Source organism: Astatotilapia calliptera, chromosome 2 (genome assembly GCF_900246225.1).
Source record: "Astatotilapia calliptera chromosome 2, fAstCal1.2, whole genome shotgun sequence".
Classification (NCBI taxonomy): domain Eukaryota; kingdom Metazoa; phylum Chordata; class Actinopteri; order Cichliformes; family Cichlidae; genus Astatotilapia; species Astatotilapia calliptera.
Window position 1 is genome coordinate 4,097,328 of NC_039303.1, and position 6,922 is coordinate 4,104,249.

General features: G+C 36.6%; 1 long non-coding RNA gene across 1 annotated transcript; it reads right to left on the reverse strand.

The window, feature by feature from the left end:
• Nucleotides 1–3,768: 3,768 nt before the first annotated feature.
• LOC113028726 (uncharacterized) lies at nt 3,769–4,279 on the reverse strand. The gene is made up of 3 exons (XR_003273265.1): nt 4,227–4,279; nt 4,089–4,152; nt 3,769–3,779 (listed from the first exon to the last, which is right to left on the reverse strand). It is a non-coding gene; the product is annotated as an uncharacterized LOC113028726 (long non-coding RNA).
• Between the last annotated feature and the right edge of the window lie 2,643 nt (nt 4,280–6,922).

Below are 6,922 nucleotides of genomic sequence, written 5' to 3' on the forward strand. Positions count from 1 at the left end.
TTTAAAACCACTGCAAGAATTTTTATTTTTCACTGTCATGAATAAAGCTAAACTTATGCCACCAACTGTCCCTCAAACTTATGTATGATTCTTAACAAAAGTATTTTACCACCCATCATGAAAACAAGAAAACAGAAAAATGTATCAATCAGCCACAAACTTGTTTAAAGGCAAAAGTTATATTGTTAGTTATTAGACAAACAGCAAACTGAATTCATGTTGTTATACACTCATTTAAGCTGACTTCTGTTCAGGAATGCAAGTAAATAAGATTTGGTATCTTAATAAAATATAGTAAAGTACTTTACTATATTTTCAGCTTTTTTGTAAAACAGTACTTTTAAGAATTCAAGTATAATATTGATATTTTATTATAAACATGCTTCTGCATGCTGGTGCATTTTTCAACAGAGAAACATGAAAAATCATTTTTCTAATAACTAGTATTAACTAGTAAGTACTGTTAATTAAGGGCAGCTATGGCATAAACCGTACAATGAGAGGTAGTCTAATAAATGTGTAAATCAAAATAAATTCAAAGTTGAGCATCAATAAGGAGAATATTGTGTCATTTACCTTTGACTCTTAGGAAAGTAATATTCCACTTTGTCGTTTTGAGTACAATCACTTCTTCACAGTAATAGAAGGCAGTGTCATTGAGCTGTGTCTGAATTATATGGAGAACAAATGTTCCTGCTTCCTGCTTTGTTGTAATACGAGGAGTTTCGTTAACAGTGCCCTGATCAAAAGTGTAGGTCGCCCCTAAGACTTCAGGCAGATTTCCAGCAACAACTCGCATCCAAAAAAGTAATCCTGACAAGTTAGACCGGCGACTACACGTCAGAGTCACATCTTCTCCAAGATGAACATTTTTTGTTACAAAGCTTTGGTCATCCATGCATCCTGAAAAAATAAAGACAATCCTTTACATCCAAGTGTAAAAGTTAACAATTACTGAAACACAGAGAAAACTGAACACAGATGCATACTTACGCCCAGCTGTGAGTAAAAGAGCTATGCACAATATGATCAACATTTTCTGGTTCAGACCTCAGTTAAAATTAGATTTCACTGCAAGATGATTAATCTTAATGTGGTTTTATCAAATGGGAGGGGACAATGAGATGGGAGGGGACAATGAGATGGGAGGTAACCATTTTAAAACAATCTGATTGGTCTGTAATAATGTTGGCCGTAAAGTTAAATGTTAAGTTAAAATTATCTCATTGTCTCCAATGAACATACACGACACTAGCAGTCATCACAAGAGTCACAACTAAAATTCTAGAATAGATTTCCTGTCCAAAATTTTCAGCCATGTTATAAAGAGAAAAGCTCCAAGACATCAGCTTTTGCTTAGATGCTCTATTGGGCCAGAAAAAGGTTACCAGAAAATGGCAATTGTGCAAAACTGTATCTAAGATTTTACATTATAATTTATGATATACTTTTTGAGCATTGATAAATGACGTCTTTGAGAGTAAACACAACATGACCAACACACCAAAACACGAAGTATGGTTGACAAAACAGGTTCTGTGACAATCGTATGTCCAGAGTAAAAATAGCATTTTGTGATTGTGCTGCAATACTGTTTCAGTCAAATTCTCCAAACTGCAAAAAGCCTAGAGAAAATACTGTTAGTGATATATCAGTGTGATATATCAAAAGACAATGTTGTTCCACTTATTTTGCACTAAACCAAACACGTGAGGATTTATATGAAGTCAGACCTTTCTCTTTCTATATTATTGTCATGTTTTGCTGTGCAGCAGGCAGGATGTAGGACCCAAATGCAGGATTTGGAGACTGAATTATAAACTAAAAGCAGTAGCTTTATTGCTGAGGAAAAACTTGAAATGCAAGAAAGGTAAACTAGAAACGCAAACACAAAACTCAAACTAGGAAACTAGAAAACAAAACCTGAGGGAGCCTGAACATTACCATAAACACAGAGGAAAAACACACCATGGTGACGACACCACGGTGAGCAGGGGAACACTGAGGACTAAAATACACCGGCAGGATAATGAAAGGATGGGGAACAGCTGGGACTACTCAGACGAAACAAGACACGGGAAAAGCAAAACTCAAAACACTGAACACAGGACAGGATCTATCAAAATAAAACAGGAAACACACAACAGGCACAGAGGCACGGACCTGATGCTAAACAAAGGGAACGTGAAGCACAGGGACAGGAGTGACATGAGACATGACTGACTGGGGAACAAGAAAATAAACATAAAGACAAAACTTAACCTACACTAAACACGAGGGGCATGGGAACAAAACCCAAGAACTAGAAATCAATAAATACTAGAGAACTTAGGGAGCTAGAAATACAAAACAGAAACCCAAAAACACCAACGGTGATAAACAATGGTGAAGTCAAAAACTTATATAATGACACAAAAGGCTGGGTCACCGACACAGGACCGTGACAGTTATCATTTAGCAATAAACTGTTTGCATTATTATCCTTTGCTGTATCACACTCTTTGGGATTATCATCAATTAATGTTTACTTCCAGTGATGGATGGAGGAAATTTTTACTGCAGACAAAAACATTTTAAACAGCTTATTTTCTAACCAGACATCGCAGTGGCGGACAAGAAGAGAAAGAAGGCCATAGTGATAGATGTAGTTGTTCCAACCAATATCAGGAAGAAAGATGGTTGAGATATACCAAAAAGACTGAGAGAGGAGCCAGAGCAAATGTGGAGAGTGAAGGCAACGGTTGTCCCCATGAAGCACCCAAATTAGTGATCTCCAAAGCGGGAGAGTGGCTCCAACAGATCCCAGGAACGACATCCAAGATCTCTGTCCAGAGAAGTGAAGTCCTAGGTGCATCATATTGTAACTATACATTAAAATTCAGAAATTCCCAACAGCCAGACAACCCAGACTCTATATAGTTTGATGTCTTGTGCACCCCTAAATTTTATGTAGTGTTGTGTCAAAGTCCACAATAGGACATTGGAGGCCTAGCTGTTTGCATCCCATTGGCACCTTGTGTTTTTTTGCCTATATATATAGTTTTTTTTTTAATTTGCTGATTTATTTATTTTCAAAATCACTTTTTAACTTTTGTTTTCAGGGCTGGTAAGGTTTAGGAGATTAAAAAGATTTTGTTTTGGGTTAAAACATGGCCCTTCTTCCCAGAACTCCTCTTTGTTGACATATGATAAAAGATAAAAGTGAAGGATCAATCGCAATAATCACATAACGCTGTGTCAGGATACGTTAGATTACAGTCACAACTTAGCAGCTTTAATGCAACACACCATGCAGCTTTATTGTTTATTAGGTTATGGAACTATTTTTATTGAGCACCGAAGTGCAGAGCAAATATTTATTCAAAGTTTACAATGTCTCTGTCAAAGTGCACAGGTAAGCCTTGTTCACATCTAATAGCAATTTTTCTGGTGTAAGAGTTCCCACGGTACTCACAGTGGCCTGGCCTTCCCCCTTTTAGTTTACAGACAACAATGTCAAAAGGTTTTGTGCTTTTGGTCATCTCACCATATGGCTCTCCTGCACGGTCACAAATGGGTTTCACTAGACCCGTGGTAGCTCTGATAAAGGTGTTGGTCTCCTTACACTCATTGTCGGCAGTTTTAATGCGTCTACTAGCTATCACGCTGGTACACCTGTCAACACTCATCCGCTGAAAAATATGCTGATTTATAAACTTCTGGTAACGCTCAGTGATGTTAGCATTTACACAGAGTACAGTGGCAGAAAGCAGCAGCACAAACTGGGTCCTCATGGCTCCCTGTTGAAGAAAATGTGAAAAAAAATATTTTAGACAATTTGTCGCATCTGAGATGAGGACTGAGTAAAGGCAAACATTTACTCAATTTAGTTGTAAATTGACTGGATATTGTTCATATTGTTGTTGTTGTTATTTTATTAAAATGCACAGTGATCATATTAAGCCATATCAACAAATAAACCTCTTGGAGATTTTAGCAATCATAGACTCTCTAGATATATACTCCCGAGGGAAAAGTACAATTTTAAATAAAGTCATATTTAACTTGTGTGTAATGGCAGAGCATTCTGAAAAAATGAAGAAACAAACCTTCCGAGTTTAAATCAGAAACTTTGTCAGGTCTCTCAGTTCTCCCGTTGTTAAGCTTGTGAAGCTTAAATGGAAAACAATAAAAAATATATGTAAAAATGTTACAATATCAATACCACATTACAGAGAATAACTTACCCGTATCAAGACCACAGTGACAGTGATCGGTGTCAAGTCTGCTCAATCATTTATAGAACTCATTTTGAACTTTGATTTCTTGGCTCAGCAATACATGGGGAGGGAGTTCTAGATAAAATAATTCATTTGGGTAAAGGGACAAGAAGATAACAGTGTACTTTTTTCACTTTTGGGGGTGCTCTACAATTACACCAAGCCCCCTCAGGACTGGTACTTAAAATATAAGTTTCTCCTGATTTTAGTCACCAGATAAAAAGGCAGTAATGATCAACTTTTGTTATATATCAGACTATTGTTTTCAAAGAATAAAATCAAATGAAAATTAAAGTGCGAAGGTAAGAAGAATGAAGGGTGTGTAGTCAAGTACTATTAACCAGTACAGCCAAACATAAGTCATGTTCAGATGTGTATTTTAATTTCAAATGGTTGAGCAAATTTGGTTTCTTATGCAGTTAATACTTAACCTAAAAGAACAAAGCACAAATCGACAACATTTACAATAATTTTAATAAAGCCATTAAAAATCAACATAGCCTGACCACAAAAACATCTGTGGGGAAGAACAAACATACACCTCCTGCTTATATAAAGGTTTGCAATGTTTGGTGTTAAGGGTTATATTAACAGGAAAGAAGGTCGTAGGTACATTAGAACTGATCCAAATATTTGCTGATCATAGTTCAGTTTCAGTTTGAGTAAATGATAAAATGTTTACATTCCCAGTGGACTGTAAACATTTCTGACCTAAATCAAGAATAACAGCTTACACAGAACTGTATTTTATATGTTTATACTGTACTTTATATTCAGTATTTCTGACAACAAATGTTCTCCACTTCTTTTTAGTACATTTTCCACACGTTTATCTATTTACAGTGGTTCGTTCAAATTTGTTTAAGTACAGGTTGTGAATGAAGGGAAGAAGAAAAAATACCCCCAAGAAGCAGGTTATGAGCACAATAATAACAACATCTTGGTGCTATTTATTTATGTTTACATTGAATTCCATGCTCCACTTCTTTATAGATTCAGATTCAAGCTTCAAAAGAGAGGGCTTTAGGTCTCTTCCTGTGTCTTTAGGTCCCCTAAGACAGCGGTCCCCAACCTTTTTTGCGCCACGGACCGGTTTATGCCCGACAATATTGTAACAGACCGGCCTTTAAGGTGTCGCGGATAAATACAACAAAATAAAACTAGTACCGGTACCGAAAAAAATAAGATTTATTCATAACACACATGAAAATACCCAGGAAAACCGAGTTAACGATAAAAACAATAACAAAATAACGCTGAAAACCGATAAAAACCCTGAAAACCAGACATTTCACACCTGAGCCTCTACTCTCGCGGCCCGGTACCAAACGACTCACAGACCAATACCGGTCCGAGGCCCGGGGGTTGGGGACCGCTGCCCTAAGACACAGGAAGTAAGTTTATGCTAATTCAAAAATGTATACAGTAAGAACAAATGTATCACTATTGTGTAACATGATCGTGTTAGCATGCTGACTAAGTTTCACAGATCTAGTCAGTACATAATGGAGCACTCAGTGCCCACAAATGCACACACACACAAAAGTTATGTGCAAATAACTAAAACAATCTATAAAGAGTAGGTCTCTTTAAAAGTATACATAATCATGGCTGCTTTCTTCAAGGTGTTTTTGAACTAAGGAAACAGTATTTGTCATTGCCCAGACTATGACAACACACACACACACACACACACACACACACACACACATACACACTGCTAAAGCTCTCACACAGGTCTCTACTTGTGTCCTGTGTGAATTCCCCTCCCTCTCTCGAGACATAACACCCTCTGAAGATGAGCAACACCTCAACCGAGACTCATTTTGACTGCATGGAAATAAGGTTTTAAGAATGATGAAAAAATTAACAGTTGTCTATATTATTTTTTATTTCCTTCACCTCATTCGGCCAGTTTGCTGATGGATATCATGGATATTGTTTGCTGTAAAAATAACAGCAAACAATATCCATGATATGTGGAACCCTCAGCTTTGACTTTAGTGCCACTATTGATCTCATTGTTTATTCATTCTAAACCAAATTGTTTTGTTTTTTTTGCTATTATATAACTACTTTGATGTCATGCTTATTAAAAATGTAAATAATGGTTGAAATGGATATCCTATCATTCCACTTTTTGCACAAATGCATTCCACATGTCTGATGATGCTGCTACCACCAGAGGGCACTCTAATACTTTTTATATCACATATTAACCCAAAGAGAACAAACAAGGTGTTTAAACATGTAAACTCTTTTCATTCATTTTACAGTAATTTTTCACCACCTCTACTCTTTAACTGACATTACTCTTAAAATATGAGGTCACAAATGTTTGATTGTTAACTTAAGACACAATAGCAACCACAGCACTGCAGCTGCATGTGACTTCATTATTTCCAAGTTACTGTCCAAATCAAGACATGCATTGTGTGATTCTTACTCTGAATCTGAATAAGTACGCGGGACCACTGTGTGCGGTAAGACCATCTCTTTTACTTCCTGTATTACCATCTACCGGCATGCATTGCCAGTGCGTAACACGTAATTACACAATCAAACAGTGAACACATACTGCCCATACAACAAATGTACCAGAGACAATTATGAATACACCACATCTCCCCTTTTAAACAAAAACAGAATATTCCTTTTCTCAG